This window comes from Carassius carassius, chromosome 5 (genome assembly GCF_963082965.1).
Source record: "Carassius carassius chromosome 5, fCarCar2.1, whole genome shotgun sequence".
In the NCBI taxonomy this organism is placed as follows: domain Eukaryota; kingdom Metazoa; phylum Chordata; class Actinopteri; order Cypriniformes; family Cyprinidae; genus Carassius; species Carassius carassius.
Genome location: NC_081759.1, coordinates 21,649,725 through 21,668,131, shown reverse-complemented (window position 1 = coordinate 21,668,131; position 18,407 = coordinate 21,649,725). Strand labels below are relative to the sequence as shown.

The 18,407-nt window shown below is 41.7% G+C and overlaps 1 protein-coding gene across 6 annotated transcripts in view; it reads right to left on the bottom strand.

Annotated features, from left to right (window-relative positions):
- The window catches only part of LOC132141009 (multiple C2 and transmembrane domain-containing protein 1-like), a 179,778-nt gene that overhangs the window by 108,383 nt on the left and 52,988 nt on the right, over window positions 1-18,407 (bottom strand). The gene's annotated exons all lie outside the window — the stretch shown is intronic.

Genomic DNA, 18,407 nt, shown 5'->3' with positions numbered 1-18,407 from the left:
GGTCTGGTGACAATTAGCATGTTTTGGTGCTTCGGGGAACTGTGAGAATTTTAGCTTAGTTTATCACAACAGGAAACATACCGTTATCTACCATCAGTAATCAGGATCACAAGCAGTATACACGTTTTCGATTCTACTAACTAAAGTCAGCAAATGAGCAAAACAGTATCTGAATGGCACAGCTATGAGTAGTGTAGCTATTTTACACACAAATGCTCACCAAGGCTCCATTTATTTGATCAAAAACACAGTAAAAACACTAATATTGCTAATACAATTTAAAATAACTGTTTTTTATTATTAATTTAGCATAATGTAACACTTTAGTGTAAGGACTAAAGCCCTGCATTTCAGCCCGAGCCCGACGGGCCCCGACTTATTTATGCCCCTAGGGCCGGGCTTCGGGCCAATTTTAACGTTATAGCTCACATGCGGGCCGGGGCTCGGGCCTTTTTTGGGTTATCCTTCTATTTATATTTTTAGACATTAATAAAAAAAAAAAATGAGAAGTTGACGTCGACGATAGAAAAACAAACATAGAAAGACATTTCATAACCTCATAACTTTAATAATATGATAATTCAACCCGTTATAATTACACTGACATACTGACATGACAGTCTCACGCACGCACGCACGCTTTTCCGTCAGCGCGACCCACGATTATACTTCACTTATATCCACTTATTGTAGTAGTAGCTATTATAGGTGAGCATTTCTGTGTCTGCACCTGTTGTTGCGGGCCACGCAACAAAGAAGAGAGCACTGGCCGAGTTTGAAAACATTGTGGAGCAGGACGAGGATGACGACGATGAAGTACAGCAATACATGCGCCTCAATCACAACATGGAAGGTGATGGACGAGATGTGCTGCTATGGTGGAAACAGCACGAAACCCTGCTACCGCAACTGTCAAGACTGGCTCGCTCTGTGTTTAGTGTCCCGCCAGCAGCAGCAGCGAACGTGTCTTCAGCGCAGCGGGAAGAGTGATAGAAGAGAGGAGGACTCGGTTAAAACCTTCCAATAAATAAACATTTATTAAACTAACTGTCTGTGTGATATGCTTGAAGTGTTTTATATCTATGGATTTTATTGTAGCCAAGTATTAGCGTTAATTTGAGAGGCTTAATTGATTAAATATGTTTTAGGCTACTCGCTGTCGGCTCGGCTGATTAAAGTTAATCGTCATTTTAAAAAAAAAAGAGTTTTGTTGAGCGGTGCCAGCCCAAGTTATTTTCGGTTCATCTCCAGTTCATTCTAGGGCTGTGTGATTAATCGTAATTGTCATAAAATCACGATTTGAGCGTGCGCGCTTTCTATATTGCTTTATAGCACCATTTTCCGCGGCCCTGACCTCCCGCAGTATGCTATCCGATCCAATCAGAATGCAACGCGCCTAGCGTGAGAACAGAACAGACTGGGCATATGCCTACTCCAGGTTCACACACTGTCTGTGATGCGCCTTTTTTCCGAGCTCATGTTAACGGATCAGAGCGTTCACACTGCATGCGGTAAAAGGCAAGAAATAAAAACGTGCGAAAATAATTAATATCTAGCACATGAGCATAGAGAGAGTTGTGAGTGCACAGGACACAGTTTAAGTGAGAGGAGACACGTTTTAAGTGCTTGCACTCTCTCCGGGCGAGAGAAGCGTGTACAGTATATGAGCATGCGCGTCTGGTTTTGTAACAAAGCAAAGGAAATCTGAGTGTGAGCTGAGAGATTCGCGCTCGCACATTATTTTAATGTGCTTTCGCGTTACATTAATGCGCTCTCGCTGCAGCTTCTGCACCGCTCACACATACTGTATACGCACTGCAGACGTAGTATACGTGTGAACCTGTATAATGTATAACAAATCTATTTCAACACCTGAGGCACCGCTACAGTTAATGAGCTCTATGAACAATGCATGGCAAAAAAAGAAAAAAAGTCCCTGGACACGGGATTTATTTTTTTATTTTTATTTTTTTGCCATAAGTCTATAAAGTTTGTTACACCTTTACTATAGTGATTATTTTGACTTATGTCTGTTGTAGAGACGTTACAACTTTTTGATAAAGCTCTAATTGGTGAATTATTTTGCAGTGGCCCTCTCAAACATATGTGTTGGCTGTGTGGGCCGCGAGTTGAAAAAGGTTGGGAACCCCTGGGAACTGTCCTAGACAATACCTAAATTTAACAACTACCTTACTAACTATTAATAAGCCGTTCATTGAGGCAAAAGTCAAGGTTAATGGTTTGTTAATGGGGAGAATTGGACCTTAAAATAAAGTGTGAATTAATCTATAGAGTCTGTCAGATAAAACAATTTAATAAAAATACAGAAAATTACTTTGCCTCTACAATTGCTTGGGTACTTCAAAACGTATACCAATACCCCCCCCCCCCATACACACACACACACACACACACACACACACACAAAAATGGCAAAGTAGGGTGAAGGAGAGAATGAAAAAATTAGGGAGAGCACTGATAAAACAAATAAAATGGAAAGCACAACTTGATATGTATGTGAGTACTAATACATTTTCTTCCAGTTTCCTTTTCTTCAGTCTGTGCACACTGCTGACAGGACTAAGTGGTGAAGGAATACACCTGGGGTGTCCTGGAAATCTATTTGAAAGCGTAAATGAGGGAATAACAAAGCTTTGTAGAACAAGAAGCCTTTAGATAAGGGCCACACAGCAAGTGGTCCTTGAGGAGAAATGTTTAAACATTTTGACCAAGACAAGCTAGCGGTCATTCATTATAAACTAAATGAGCTTCACTGAAGGCAAATATTCTGTACAAACAATTAAGTTCCAGAGACACAAGGGGGAAAATCTGCATCTCCACAAATCAAAGCCCACAACGAATTCGATTTTCTATATTACATTAAAACCAATTAATTATGGGCACATACTTTATGTAAATGACCGGATGATTTGCGATCAAAGTGAGCCCAGACAACACAGTGCCGGTTAACTCCATCTCTGGAAAATATGCCACTTTCCTACCTGCTATTGACTCACTTTAATCAATAAGGAATTTAGGCAGCAGCTTCAACAATCTTCAGCACAGCAATCCATTAAGACGATAAAATATGTAACAAGCACTTACTGGAGACTGTATAAGACTTAGTGACACCAAGGCAACACTGTTAAAAGTAATAGCATACTACTCTGCTAATCCTACATGGTTAATTCATTTGAACATCCACCATTAGTCAATAAACTCTGAGCAATGGATGGCTGAGAAAAGCATTATGCCACCATTTTGTCAGGGTGCCTACTAGACAGAGGACTCAGAAGCAGAGTAGAGAAAAAGGAGAATCTTTATTCTCGCCACAAAATAACATAAACAATAATAAAATGCTCTGGCGCAAACAGAGATTTCCGAGCTGGCCGGCACACTGCGGACCACTCGCGCTGCCGGATCTCCGAACTACGGATCCTTAGACGGGAAAACAGAAGGTGAGACTGAGACTTGGAACTATACAAAACATGGGCAAAGACAAAACAATCTACTCACGACGACAGACAGAAAAGCAGAGACATATAAGGGAGTCTCCATCCTCCCCTGACACCAGCAGGGCAGACAGGTCAATAACCTGAGCCCGAAACGGTGTGTTGAGGGATTTCGGCACATAACCGTGCCTAGGTTTGAGTATGACCCTTGAGTCATTGGGCCCAAACTCCAAGCACGACTGGCTCACCGAGAGCGCGTGCAAATCACCCACACGCTTCACAGAAGCGAGAGCCAACAAGAATACTGTCTTGAACGACAGATGCTGAAGGCTAACCGATTGGTTAGGCTCAAAAGGGGGACACTTCAAGGCCTCCAAAACCGCCGTGAGGTCCCACATAGGGACTGACGGAGGTCTGGGAGGATTCAGCCTCCTAGCTCCTCTGAGGAACCGGATGACTAAATCGTTCCTTCCCAGACATGGGGACTTGTGACTTGGTGACTTGGACTCGAGTCGACTCGAGTCGCTATTTTTAAGACTTGTGACTTGACTTGACAAAAAATAAAATACTTGAGACTTGACTCGGACTTGGAAGTTAAAGACTCGGGACTTGACTTGACTTGAGACAGGATGACTTGAATGACTTGAGTGTTAATCACATTATGTTTTCAGTTTGAATATAAAATATATAAATTATTTTTAAAAAATAAAATTGATTACTCAGCTGGAGCGCAGGCTGAGAATCGCGTTGTCATGTCATGACATCATCAGTCATGCCCTCTCTACCTTACGCAGACCACGCCCACTTAGATCAGATATCACATTACATCAACATCTCAGCTTGAGGGGTACTGAGGGTCATCGCTATTGTCGTCAATAATTCGCGCCTAAAAACGCGTGGAAATCGCTAGTCGCGCCGCTTTCTCATTGTTTCCAAAGCGCTCGGGCAGTTGCGCCCCTGAGGCGTCGAGCGTGTCGTACCGCGTTGCTTCCATTATGAGCGCGCATACCGGTGGCGCATACATGGTGGGATAGGCCACATCGTGCTCGGCTTGCAGACAAGACTCTCGAATCTTATATTTTGCAAGTGCAATACCTTGTAATAGAGGTAATGACTTACGGATGTACTCTGAGAGAGAGATTGTGTGTGTGTGTGTGTGTGTGTGTGTGTGTGTGAGAGAGAGAGAGAGTGAGAGAGAAACACACTCGTGCTTCACCTGATGAAGGAAACCCAAACTGAGTCTGACTCCAATCACAACCCCAACATTCAGAAACTAATTGACAAAAATCTGAAGTATAATTATGATGAAAAATGAAAAAAATGAATTTGAGCTCCAAACCAAACTCCAGTGTTATTCGGCCCTAAACAGAACCACAAAACTGGCAAATTACTTATCACTAAAGCCGTTAAAAGAAAGACAAATCCTTTCAAAATATCGACTCAGTGATCATGATTTGGAAATAGAGATTGGTAGACATAAAAGATCCTGGCTACCGAGAGAAGAGAGGCAAACACTGTGAGCTGAATCAAACAGAGGATGAGAAACACTTCCTTCTTGTCTGTCCCAAATACAGCACTACAAGAGAAAACATTCTTCCCACAGTTTGAAGCTTTGAATCGTTCATTCTTGTCTCTAAATGACTCGGAGAAACTACTCTATATACTTGGAGAGAATGAGACGGCAGTCACAATAGCTACTAAATATTTATACACCACACACAGCATACGAAAGGGATAATTTATTGTATTCAACTGTTTTATTTTATATTCTTAATTCTATATAATTACTATTATTAATATTAGAAATATTATCTGCTGCTGCTATTTTTATTGTATTTTATTGTAATCATATTTTATTCTGTATCTAAATGCTAAATTTGGCAATACTGTAACTCAAATGTCATGCCAATAAAGCAACTTGAACTTGAACTAGAGAGAGAGAGAGGAGAAATGTAAGAAAGTTTAATGTTGTATGTAAACTGTGTTTGAGGGGAAGTTGTGGCCTAATGGTTAGAGAGTCGGACTTGCAATCGAAGGGTTGTGAGTTCGAGTCTCGGGCCGGCAGGAATTGTGGGTGGGGGGAGTGCATGTACAGTTCTCTCTCCACCTTCAATACCATGACTTAGGTGTCCGTGAGCAAGGCATCGAACCCCCAACTGCTCCCCAGGCGCCGCAGCATAAATGGCTGCCCACTGCTCCGGGTGTGTGTTCACAGTGTGTGTGTGTGTTCACTGCTCTGTGTGTGTGCACTTCGGATGGGTTAAATGCAGAGCACGAATTCTGAGTATGGCCGAATGTCATGTCATGTCACGTCGTTTGAGAGAGAGAGAGAGAGAGAGAGGTGTTCAGAGAGAAGTCTGTTGGATGTTTAGCTGTTATTTGTTTTATGGACTCAATGTTGAAAATGTAAAACATTTCTGATTCCATGATGTATTTTACTGAACATGAGTATTTACAATGCAAATCCAAATTATTTTAATTTACTGTTACTTATATCTTGTCTTTAACTTTATTAAGATCAGATTCTGCAGGTAAAATTACAATAATAAGGTGACTTGACTTGGACTTGACTTGACTTACTACAGGACTTGACTTGACTTGACATAACTTGTGACTTGACTTGACTTGACTTGCCCAAGAAAAAAATACTTGGGACTTACTTGAGACTTGAAGGTTAAGACTTGAGACTTACTTGAGACTTGCACATGTGTGACTTGGTCCCATCTCTGTTCCTTCCTATTGACTGACGGGACGCCGTTTCAGAAATGCCGCGATGGCCACCACATAAACTTTGAGCGTGGATGGGGCTCTGCCCTTATCCAACAGCTCCTGTAGGAAGGAGAGGACCTCCGTCACCTCACAACTAAGGGGTGAATAACCTCGAGCTGTGCACCAGCTGGAGAACACCGACCACTTCGAGGCATACAGATGTCGTGTCGACGGAGCTCTAGCCTGAGTGATAGTATTTAGCACTCCCACTGCGAGATCAGCGGGTAACCGTTGAGCGCCCACACATGGAGGGACCACAACTCCGGTTGAGGGTGCCAAATCGAGCCCCTGGCCTGCGAGAGGAGGTCCCTCCTCAACGGTACCGGCCACGGGGCGACATCTGCTAACTGCATCAAATCTGGGAACCATGGTTGGTTCTTCCAAAGAGGTGCTACAAGCAGTATTGAACATCTCTTTTCTCTCACCCGTTCTATCACCTGCGGAAGGAGGGAGACGGGAGGGAACGCATAAAGCGGGCAGCACGGCCATCTCTGTGACAGCGCGCTTTCGTTCTTGGAAAAGAACGCAGGGCAGTGAGCGTTTTCGTGGGATGCAAAGAGGTCCACCTCCGCCATGCCAAATCTCTCGCACAACAGCCGGACTGTTTGCGGGTGTAGAGACCATTCGCCCGTAGGAACATCGCCTCTGGACAGCCTGTCTGGACCCAGATTCTGCAGTCCAGGCACATGCACTGCTCTCAGCGAGCGCACGTTGCGCTGAGCCCAAACCAGGAGGCGTTCCGTCAGCCTGCACAGGTTTCGGGACCCGAGACCGCACTGGCGATTTATGTACGACACCAACGACATGTTGTCCGCACGGACTACGACGTGGTGATCCTTGATATGGGGACAAAAGCGCGTCAGCGCGTTCTCCACTGCCAGCATTTCCAGGCAGTTGATATGATGGAGATTTTCCCGTTCTGACCATAGGCCAAAGGACGGTCTGCCTTCGAGCAGCGCTCCCCATCCCGAAGTGGAGGCGTCCGTCGACACCATTTTCACACTCGGGGAAGTCCCCAGGCTTACACCTGATCGGTACCAGCCGTTCGCTGTCCAAGGTGCTAGAGCCGCAACACAGCTCTGATCGACCTTGAAATGCAGCCGGCCAGACGCCCACGCTCTACGCGGCACCCGAGCCTTCAGCCAGAACTGCAGGGGGCACATGCGGAGCAGGCCCAGCCGCAGAACCGGAGATGCTGAGGCCATGAGACCCAGCATCTTTTGACAGTGTTTGAGCGACACGGTCGCGCCACAGCAGAAAGAACTCGCTGCGCGCTGAATGCCCATCGCGCGCTGTGGTGACAGCCGCGCCGTCATGGAACACGAGTTCAGAACTATACCCAGAAACAGGATCGTCTGACTGGGGTTCAGCGAACTCTTTGCCCAATTGACACTGAGGCCGAGCTTCTCGAGGTGATCGAGTAAAACGGCCCTGTGGTCCACGAGCTCCGCTCGTGATCGGGCCAGAACCAGCCAGTTGTCCAAATAATTCAGCACTCATATGCCTCTGAGTCTGAGAGGAGCGAGCGCTGCATCCATGCACCTCGTAAACGTACGAGGAGCCACGGAGGACTGTAAACTGGTATGCCTGGCCCTCGAAGGCAAATCTCAAATATCGCCTGTGCTTTGACGCTATCTGTATTTGAAAATACGCGTCCCTCAGATCTATTGACATGAACCAGTCCCCTCTGCGAATCTGCGCGAGGAGTTTCCTGGTCGTAAGCATTTTGAAACTGCGTTTCATCAATGCCTTGTTCAGCTGTCTTAGATCCAGTATGGGCCTGAGACCCCCGTCTCTCTTGGACACCAGAAAGTATCTGCTGTACAGCCCCCCCCCTCGCTTTGAGCTTGAGACACAGGCTCTATACCGACATCTTTCGGCCCGAAGTATGTGTGCTACTTCTGTTTTGACCGTAGTTTCGACGCGCTGAAAAGCGCGGAGGGCGTCGAAAAAATCTGTAGCGAGTAGCCTCTCTTTATAATGCCTAGCACCCAATCCGAAACCCCTGGAAGCGCTGACCATGCATCTGCATGAATGGCTAAGGGCTGGATGCGAAGCGCACTCTGTTGACCGGGCAACGGCGGCGCTCGGGTGTGCTGCGCATTTGAGGCGGGGAGCGCGCTGATCACAGCGGGGAGATCGCTCCTCCTCGACCACGTCCCGGCGCTTAACCGACTGGGGGAAGGCTGAGCAGGTCCCGTGGGACTCGATATGTCTGCGAGTAACTGTGGGCTGCATATGCGCACATTTACCACTTTCAACTCGCTGTCTGCCTGTGCAGAGCGTACGTGCACGGGCCTCGTTTTTACAGAAGCCACGCGCTGTATGTGACATAGTGTATGTGGGCACTGGGGAGTGGGCACGTTTACTATGCGGCGCGCTCGACCGATCTGTGTCGATCTTATGTGCGCGAGCCCTGTGTGCAGGGCTGTGCTTACATGTGGAGATGTGGAGGCACTGAGGAGTGGGCATCGTCACTGCATTTATAGCACCATCGGCCGTGGCCGGACGAGCGTGCACGGGTTTTGTTTTTTACAGAAACCACATGACGCGTGTGACATAGTAATTGTGGGCACTGAGGGGTGGGCACGCTTACTATGCAGTGTGCGCGATCGACTTGAGTCGCTTTTATGGGCGCAGGCCCTGTGTGCAGGGCTGTGCTTACATGTGGAGATGGGCACTGAGGAGTGGGCATCGTCACTACATTTATAGCACCATCGGCCGTGGCCGGACGAACGTGCACGGGTTTTGTTTTTACAGAAACCACATGACGCGTGTGACATAGTGATTGTGGGCACTGAGGAGTGGGAACGTCTACTATGTAGTGCGCGTGATCGACTTAAGTCGCTTTTATGGGCGCGAGCCCTGTGTGATCCAGCGATGCGTGAGCTTCGCTGAAGAGATGAAAAATCAGGTGAGTCAGCCTTTTCGAGCTCCTTTTATAGGTTGGGCCACACCCGTTTCGGCGGGAAGTGGCAAGAAGGGCGCGAAGCGCCCTTATTGGTCTGATGTTGCATCAGCCCGCGCTCGATAGGCTGTGCAGTTGCCGCAGAACAAGCCAATGAGCGAACGAGCCGTCTCGCCTATGGCTATGTACTGCTGCAAATGCGCTTTACAAAAATACAAAATTAAGGATAATTTTTTGCTTCAGTATTTCGTGAAAAGAGAGACTAAGCTAAGACGCAGTACGAGAGAGCTCTCGTAAGAGAACTGCGTTATATTGTGAATGAGAAAAAGAAACAAATGTCACCAAAGTAGAACAACACGTAAGCATTATTTGAGTAGATAAAACACTGGTTCTCTACCTTTTTGATTGCAAGGTCCCTTCTTGTCCACAACAATACTCAAAGGCCTAACACTCTGGAGGTCAATTCACACGAAAAAGAGTTCTCACCTAACGCAAAAAAAAATTCTCATGACTTTCCTGGTTTACTGGGTAAAGAGTAAGGATAACCTCTTTGCATGTGAAATGAGTAACAAACAATTACTTACAGGTTGTTGTTTTCCTGTCAGATCATTCAGATTTTAAATAGCATCCTAAATAACATGCTCTTGGCAAAGTTTGGAGACCTTCTCCCACATCTACAGCAGCACATTATTAGCTATATACCACATGTAATAATAACATATTGTCATCTGGTAGTAAAAGTGTTTAATCCACTTCTGTCTCATTACTTCACATATGACCCCTTCAGTTTTTAATCCGTTATCAAGTGACTTTCCATAGTGAGTGAATTTCTCTACACAGATATCAACACAGATATCTCTGTCCACCTACAAGCCATCAAAAATTAATGCCTTATGTAATCTTACACAGTTTCTGGAGCTGTTTCCTTCACTATGGCAACCTTAAGTGGAGTTCACTTGTGCAACTACAACTAAACAAAACATATCTTGCATTCGAAATATCTAGGACACTGAATTAATGAGAACACCACAGAGCAGCTTTGATTTCCAATTAAAAGCTTTACTTCTAGTAATACATGATTTATATATGGCAGATCAACTCCAGAAGGGGGGCACTTTAAGGAAATTTCCCAAAACAAATATATAAGCCCCATAATTCTGAGTTGATAATGTTCCATATTTTCGTTTCTATTCATTTCTGCCCTAATACTGTGGTTCTGTAGATCCACGAGTGGGCCCTGAGGGAGCCGCCATCTATAATAGACTCCTGCCTCTGGCTACTGTGACTATTATAAACCTCCATTAAACCCCTCCAATCCCAATGTATCCACCCCTGACCCAGAGGCTCAGAGCACATGCCTAACCCACTTTCACCCTTCCGGAACCAGCTGCAGTGAGGAGGGCCAGCAGGTGGTGCCAGGGCGAGAGGACTGGTCTGGCTAATCCAGAGATGGACAGGCTCCAGATGGACAGACCGGGGTCGGTATGTGTTTGACCTGGGTGTGTGCAGATCCAGACCAAAGGGAACAGCTTATCATCACATGCTTTGGTTGTATCATGCAATATGAAGGACACCTTGGAGATCAAGAGGGTGTAGCTCTTCGTTGGAGCCATATAGACTTTTCTAATGAGCAAGAGAGTAGAGAAGAGCGAAAGCTGATGAAACTGCGAGAGGAAAAAGCATTAGAGGAGGGTGAGGCTGCGGGAAGCAGGAGTCAAGCTAGCTTCTGCTCATGTCCTCCCACTGTCTTGTCCATGATATTTGGTGTAAATCAATGCACAAAAGAACCTGCTTGTTGACATTATGTTTGTCGAGAGAGCATTTGCCATGAAAAGCTCCTTTTCAAACAAAATATAAAAAATGTTATGCTCTAAACATAAAAGTACCAATTGTGTCTAAACACTAATTTCTATGGTATAGTGACCAAGATAAAGTAAACCTTTTGAAAGCAATTTGACACTTTAAACAAATATTATATTATGTATATAAATATTCCACCAAAGCCTTTGCATAATTTGCATCTCTGTTGGGAAAACAACTGGTAAAGGCTAGCTGATTAGAAATATCTTTGCTATGCCAAGATCTGACTCCTACACTGCACTGCAACATTAAACAATGGTTGCAGATATAGCAGAATTCGCATCTCATCTCATCTCATCTCATCTAGAATTCACTCTTTTTGGAAAACGTACAAAAAGAAATTGAGAAAACATATGATTACCTCTAGCACTTAACTATTATTTGTACTTAGTGATAAGTGTTTAGACAAAGCTCCTATATTTTGTATATATATTTGTTTACTGTTTCATGCAGAGGTTTGGGCACCCCTCTGCAGCTGCATAATAATGGTCTCTTTCTGAAAAGAAAGTGAAAAATAGGCTTGGTACCCTCTCATTTGTCGGGATTTGAATACCTGTGGTCACTTAATGTGACTGACTGCAACACAAAATCCATTTGACTGACTCAATGAACCTTAACACTGCAAACACAGGTGCAACCAATAATAAAAAAGGATATTTAAGGTAGCTGACTGTTAGTAGTGCCTCTCCATGATCTCTACAGTAGTAACATGGGAACCTCAAAAGAACTCAGTAATGACCTAAAAACTATGGTGATTCATTAACATGAATTAGGAAAATGATACAGAAAATTATAACAAATGTTTAAAGTCTTAATCTCCACAATGAGAAATCTAGTAAGGAGATTAAAGGCCACAGGAACAGTCCTTGTGAAGGAAAGATGTGGGAGGCCAAGAAAAATACCTGAAAGGCAAAGGCGAAGAATGGTTAGAAAGGTCAGGGATAAACCACAGACCACCTCCAAGAGCACCAATCATCTTGCTGCTGATAATGTCATTGTATATTATTCCACAGTCCAGCACACTTTGCACAAGGAACAACTCATTGGAAGGGTGATGTGGAAAAAGTCTTTTCTGCATACTGCCAACAAGCAGAGTTGTATGCAAAGGCGCATCATCAGTAATGTCCTGTGGACAGATTAAACTAAGATTTAAGATTTAAAAGAGTTATTTGGTCAAAACAAGAGGTGCTTTGCATGGTGGAAAAGAACACAGCATGCCCGGAGAAGAACCTGCTCCCTACTGTGAAATTTGGTGAAGGGTCCATCATGCTGTGGGACAAGCACAGGTACTTGAGACCTTATCAGGGTTGAGGTTTCATGGATTCCAGCCAGTATCAGCAGATTCTTAAGTACAATGTTCAAGAATCAGTTAAGAGGCTGAAGTTATGCCAGGGTTGGTTGTTTAAGCCGAACAATGATACAAAAAGGGCGATGTGACGAAATTGCGTAATTCACTTATAAAAATGCAATTTACAGTTTAATGCAGAATGTCATCGAATTTGTCGAAATGTGGATGAATTCATCAAAAGTCATTACACTTAAATCTGTAAATACTGTATTAAGCCTCAAAATTAAATATGAATACTGTGTTTACTGCATGTCTCTGTATGTATCTCTTAAATTTACCCATTAAAAAAGGAGTCTTGAAAATTTTTAATGGAAAAACAAAAATGGAATCCCCAAAAAATTAAATGAAAAACGGAATTTGAAAAAAAAAAAACTGAATTTTGGAAAAAATGGAATTTATAGATCCCTAACCAAAGCATTGTTCCAATCTACCAAGGAATTTATGCTCAGATACAATCTTCTAGAATGGCCATCCCAATCCCCAGACTTAAACATTGTCAAAAAACTATTGATTGAAGACGGCTGTCTATGCTTGGCAGCCATCAAACCTGACTGAACTGAAGAAATTTTGCAAGGAAGAATGGTCAAAACACCTGCAGACAAAACTCAGGGACTTATCAGTGGATATAAGAAGCGTATACAGGCTGTTATTTCAGCAAAAGGTGGCTCTACTAAATATTGATGTCATTATTCCATTGGGGTGCCCAAGTTTTTGCACCTGTCTGTTTTTATGATTCAAACTGCATTGTATCTCTTGATTCAATAAATGTTATTTCAAACTGAAATGTTGCTGTTTCCATAAGTTAGAAATTATATTAAAATGAAGTTGCTGCTTTGAAACCTCCGCGGATTATAAATTGAAATTATGATAATTATCAGGTTTGCCCAAATTTTGCATGAAACTCTATAAAAAAATATGACCTATACATTCACCTCTCACCTAAAATAATTAGTTTTTAAAACTGTAAACTGATATAAATTACTATATAAAAAAGCTAACATATTTAATGAGACAGTTAATATAAATAAATACAGTAAATAAATAAAATCAGGTATGTTTGCATTACCAGGAGTCATGTGACTTTTAAATCACAAACTTAATCTTTTTAATGGAATATTGTAGTGTTTATTACAAACGATTTATACACACATTATTTTATTCATGCACCCTTGTCATTTTTAAATAAAAAATATTTACTTCCCCTCACAACATCATCTCTACTCTGATGACTTGCTCCAAAAACCTGTCACTCACAGCTGTCAACAACTGTTGAAAAAAACAAGTCCCGCCCTACATATTCTCTCATCCGAGAAGCCATTTTACTCAAATATATATTCCACAATACAGAAGATGATCACAACTTAAGTTTCATGTTGACTTTAATACTGCATGAGTTCATTAAGAACTCTACAAGTAACCTGCCTCTACTTTTGAATGTGACAGTGTCTTAAAAATACTGTGAGACACTACTTTTGTAGTCACTGTGGTTAAATGCTAAATGTAAAAGAAATATGTTAATATAAAAAGACACAACCATTCAGGTTTGTCTGGCATGCTGTTTAGCACATCCATTTTCAAAAGAAACAAAATGCAGGCCTCTACATAGAATGTTTCAAGGCATTTTATTCAGTTGCACAGTGTGAAGAAGCTAGCATCATGTAACACAATATTCAGGCATTAACAGCACTCAGATCAGGATGCTGAGTCTGACAAGAAACTACAGGTGAGGAAGGTCGCAGTGACCCGGAATACAGCAAAGCAGCAGGGGAAGCACCGTGACAGGCAATCTATCCCCACAGACCAACACAGCTCCAGTGAAAAAAAAACACGGCTGGGTCTGACACATATTGTGCACATGAATACACAGAGAGAGAGATAAAGAGAAAAGGCCTAAGAAAAGAAATGTGTTAGAGAGGGGGATGTGAGAAAGATCAAGAAAATGTGTACTGAATACTCGCAGCTCAGGATATCATGCTGAAATATCATGTGCAAAAGCATTACTGTAACTGTTTGAATTCAAGGATGTTACATGAAAGATCATAAGAAATAAAAGGCAAAGTTCATAGTGAAAACAGAAATAGTAACCTGGAAATATGTCCACATAAACTGAAAACTTTTGACAGGTAAGGCCAGAATGTAGGAAAAGAGGAGGAATAGAGTTAAGCCTTTCAGACAAACGAACAGGCAACAAGGAATAAAGGCTTCCAGAGTGACAAGTGAAACTGTATGACCAAGACAGGTGAAACAGAGAGAGAATGAGAGAGGAGATGAGATGAGAACAGAAAGACAGAGAGAGGTAGGGCTGGCAGACATCCAGCATGAGAGCGACTATAGCACTGTTGTCAATTTTTGATGTGCATGTCATGAAAGTGTGCTGCTTTTGACACCCTTTTTTTTTTACATTCCTACATTTCCCTTATTTGAATGTCAATTAACACAGTTATCTCAAACAATTGCAATTAGATCAAATAAATAATTGTGACAAGCCTAGTCTAAGTTTCATTGCAGTGTTAACATACATTAAAAAAGGCCGAACTGCTTTGAGACTCATAAAACTGGAGGATGACTAAAATGAAAGCGAATGGGGATTTGCTTTTTGCAGCAATGATTACAACAAAAGCAGCATGAATCTGGAGATATGCAAGGTTTTATGTCTCATCTGCATTATCTCACTTGCGCAGAATATCCCAGAGGAAAACTGTGAATCAGAAATTGCTCTTTTATAGTTCAAAAAAACTTAATAGGTTTCTCAATAATTTTGTTTTGATTAAGCATCAAATGGTTCTCTTAAAATTCCTTATTAGAAACAAATCGGATCATTGTTGATGTGCAATGAGTAAAGAGCAATAAAATGATGCATAACAATTTTGAAAATGTGAACTGAAAATAAAAATGTTGGTAATGGAAAAATCTGATAGGATTTCATATTGAAATGAGAAATTAGAATTTGTATACTTGTAAATATAAGTGCATTAAAACTTCCATATAATTTACTCACCCTTATACAGTTCTAGATTTATAAAACTGATTTATTAAATTGAAAACAAACAAATATTTATTGAAAAATAAACCATATAATGCCTGTGTATGGGCATCTCTTATTTTGTTTCACATGGTTGGCATTGATATCAACTCAAATGACTGTTGGCCGAAAGTAATGATTTATAGTTAAAAAAGTTTAAAACTGAAGTTATATTCTTTCTCTGTCACACACACAAACACACATTTCAGTTCGGAAAACACTGACTTTTTGAGTTGCCAACTTTAGAGGTCTTATACAATTGCATTATATGGGCTCACAAAGATGGATTATTTTTTGTTTGTGTTCACCTGAAGAAAGAAAGTCAGATACATCTGGGAGGACATGGGGGTGAGGAAATCACAGAATCTCATCTGATTGGCTGTGCATGCTGCCCCACATGACAAACACCTCAGCTTTTTCCTGCACGGCTGCCATCTTGCCACACAAAATAAATTCAAGAAGCCATTACAAAGACTTCAGGTTTGAACTCAGTAGATGTTACCACTCGAGTGTGATATTGCTTTTTTACCGCAGTTCAAAAAACAAGAAGTTAATATCAAGTAACCGACCTTTCGAAAACAATATTGTCAGGTATTTTGTGTATTTTTGAAGTGGCAGCAAAAACAGTTCAGTTACAAAGTTGCAAACCATTGAATTGGAACACAGATAATGTTTGCACAATATCTCTATCAGGTACATTAAACCAAAAAAGGCTAGAAAGGTATTTCTATGTATATAAGTGATGATCAGAGGAAATGATGGAAAGAAAGAGAGACGAACTATGAAGGAGGTGAGACAGGGTCAGTCCACCTGCTGGGTAGTTGTACATCAAGCACATGAATTAATAATTCTAATGCCAAATCCAAATGAGACTGTATCTGTATTAGACAGAGAAGAATTTAGTAGGGATGCACCGAATTTTCGGCCACCGAAAATTTTCGGCCGAAAATGGCCCAAAAGTGCATTTTCGGTTTTCGGCCGATAGACTTTTATCACCGAAACAACACGGCCGAAATGTTGTGATGACGCAAACAGAAACTGCGACCTGCACGTGCACCTGCATAGCGCAGACCACGAGCTCCCCGTGACATTCACTTCACACCAGTGAGAACATTCTCTCTCTTCTTATTCTTTTATTCGCAGCACTAAAGCGTCTCCTAACAAAGAGATTAAGACGGACCACGAAGTGAAAACAAAGCAAAGTACAGTCTTATAGAGTCTGTTAGCACACGTCTCACTGAGATCTTTTCGATTCTTCTGCACTTCATCGCGAATGTGCTTGATCCGCGTTATAAAGACCATTACTTGGATGCGGAAATTAGGCAGCGCGCACGAGAAATGATCCAGGCCGCGCTGGGTGCGGAGAACCCGCGTGGAGACGGAGAAGCGCCAAGCGCAGGAGACTGAGATCAGAGCGCAGAAAATAAGACTCGTCTCTGCACCAGATGAGGGGCATGCACCCTCGGTGTCTGATATATTCAGTGGAATTCTGCAAGAAAGTGCCTCAAATAATAATACGTTGGCTATATTGTTCTTAGGCTACTATATATGTGACATATATATATATATATACATACACACATATACATACATAATATCAGATTGTAGCCATATTTCTGCTAGATTTCTGCTTTAATTTGATAAAAATGTTTATTTATGCCCAGGCCCTATTTAAATACACTCTCTCAAATATTTCTCAAATGTCAGGCAGATGACAAGCTCAACTGCTCAACAGCTAGATGGTTATCTGTCTGAAGTCCCCATCCCCAGAAGTGATAACAGTCTTGCCTATACTGGAGAATTAATGCACTTTCTAGTCCTACAGAGAAAAATTTCAAATGCACTTCTAAATGCACTTTGTTTTTATGAGAGAACAGTTCATTTTAAAACCTTTCTGCAGGCCAGTAGGCCTGTACATTATTATTTAATATACACATGAGTGGGATAAATTTTTAGTTTGAATTTTATTTTATACTGTGCATTGTTGCAATGTGCTTAATAAATATTTGCATAATTTCTAATTATGTATTTTTATGTTTTTTTTAAAATAATTTATGTAATTGTAATTATCTTTGAAACTAATATTAATTTATGCAATTGCAATGTCTTAATTTTAGTAAAGTTAGTACACGGTCATAGCAATAAATGCAATGGTACTAATAATTGGCATAATTTCTTTCGGTGTTTCGGTTTCGGTTTTCGGCCTTGGTTTTCTCTTTTTCGGTTTTCGGTTTCGGCCAAGAATTTTCATTTCGGTGCATCCCTAGAATTTAGCAAATTAATTAATCCTGAGAGTAGCTCTCATTAGCGTTCTTCTCTCTCTTCCACTATTCTGAATTGCAGGGATGTGCCATTTATATCCCTATTGATACCGTAAGTGCAGCATAATCAATAACAATTCATAAATACTGTGTAACTGCCAGACTGGATTTTCAGTTCCCCAGAGACTTTCTTATTGGTGATTAAACCAGATTATTTAGCAAATGGCAGCATTTTTCCATTATATAGGCTGGTGTTCCTCAACTAGTGGACAACAGATCTGTTCTTATAAGGTTAGGCAGGGAGAAAACAATGGAACAATCAAAAAAATGCTACAAATTATCTGTGTTTTTGTATGTTGGTGCAGTCTTTGCCACATGAGAGAACCCACTAAAATGCTACTTGATTTGTTCTTTATTAGCCGTTGGATGGGTGATAAAGTAACATCTTCCTCTGTGTACTTCTAGTTTATTTGTATCTGCTACAAATAAATGATATATTTAACTGACATGAGTAATAGCTGTTAATATGCCAAAAATATCTGATTTCAAAGCTTTATACCAAACCTTTTTAGTATAAAGAGCCAAACGCCTGCCTGCCTCCCCGTCAAAGAAAAAGAGTTCCTATTGTGCTTGTTCCTAATTTGTTTGCAAAACCAATAACTTGTTTAAACTCAAACTTTCCACTGCATGCCTATATGAAATATGACTCAAACTGCATTGAACCATTTTTCATAATGTCACATTTTTGCATGTTTTCACATATACATACAATCATTTGGTTATGGTT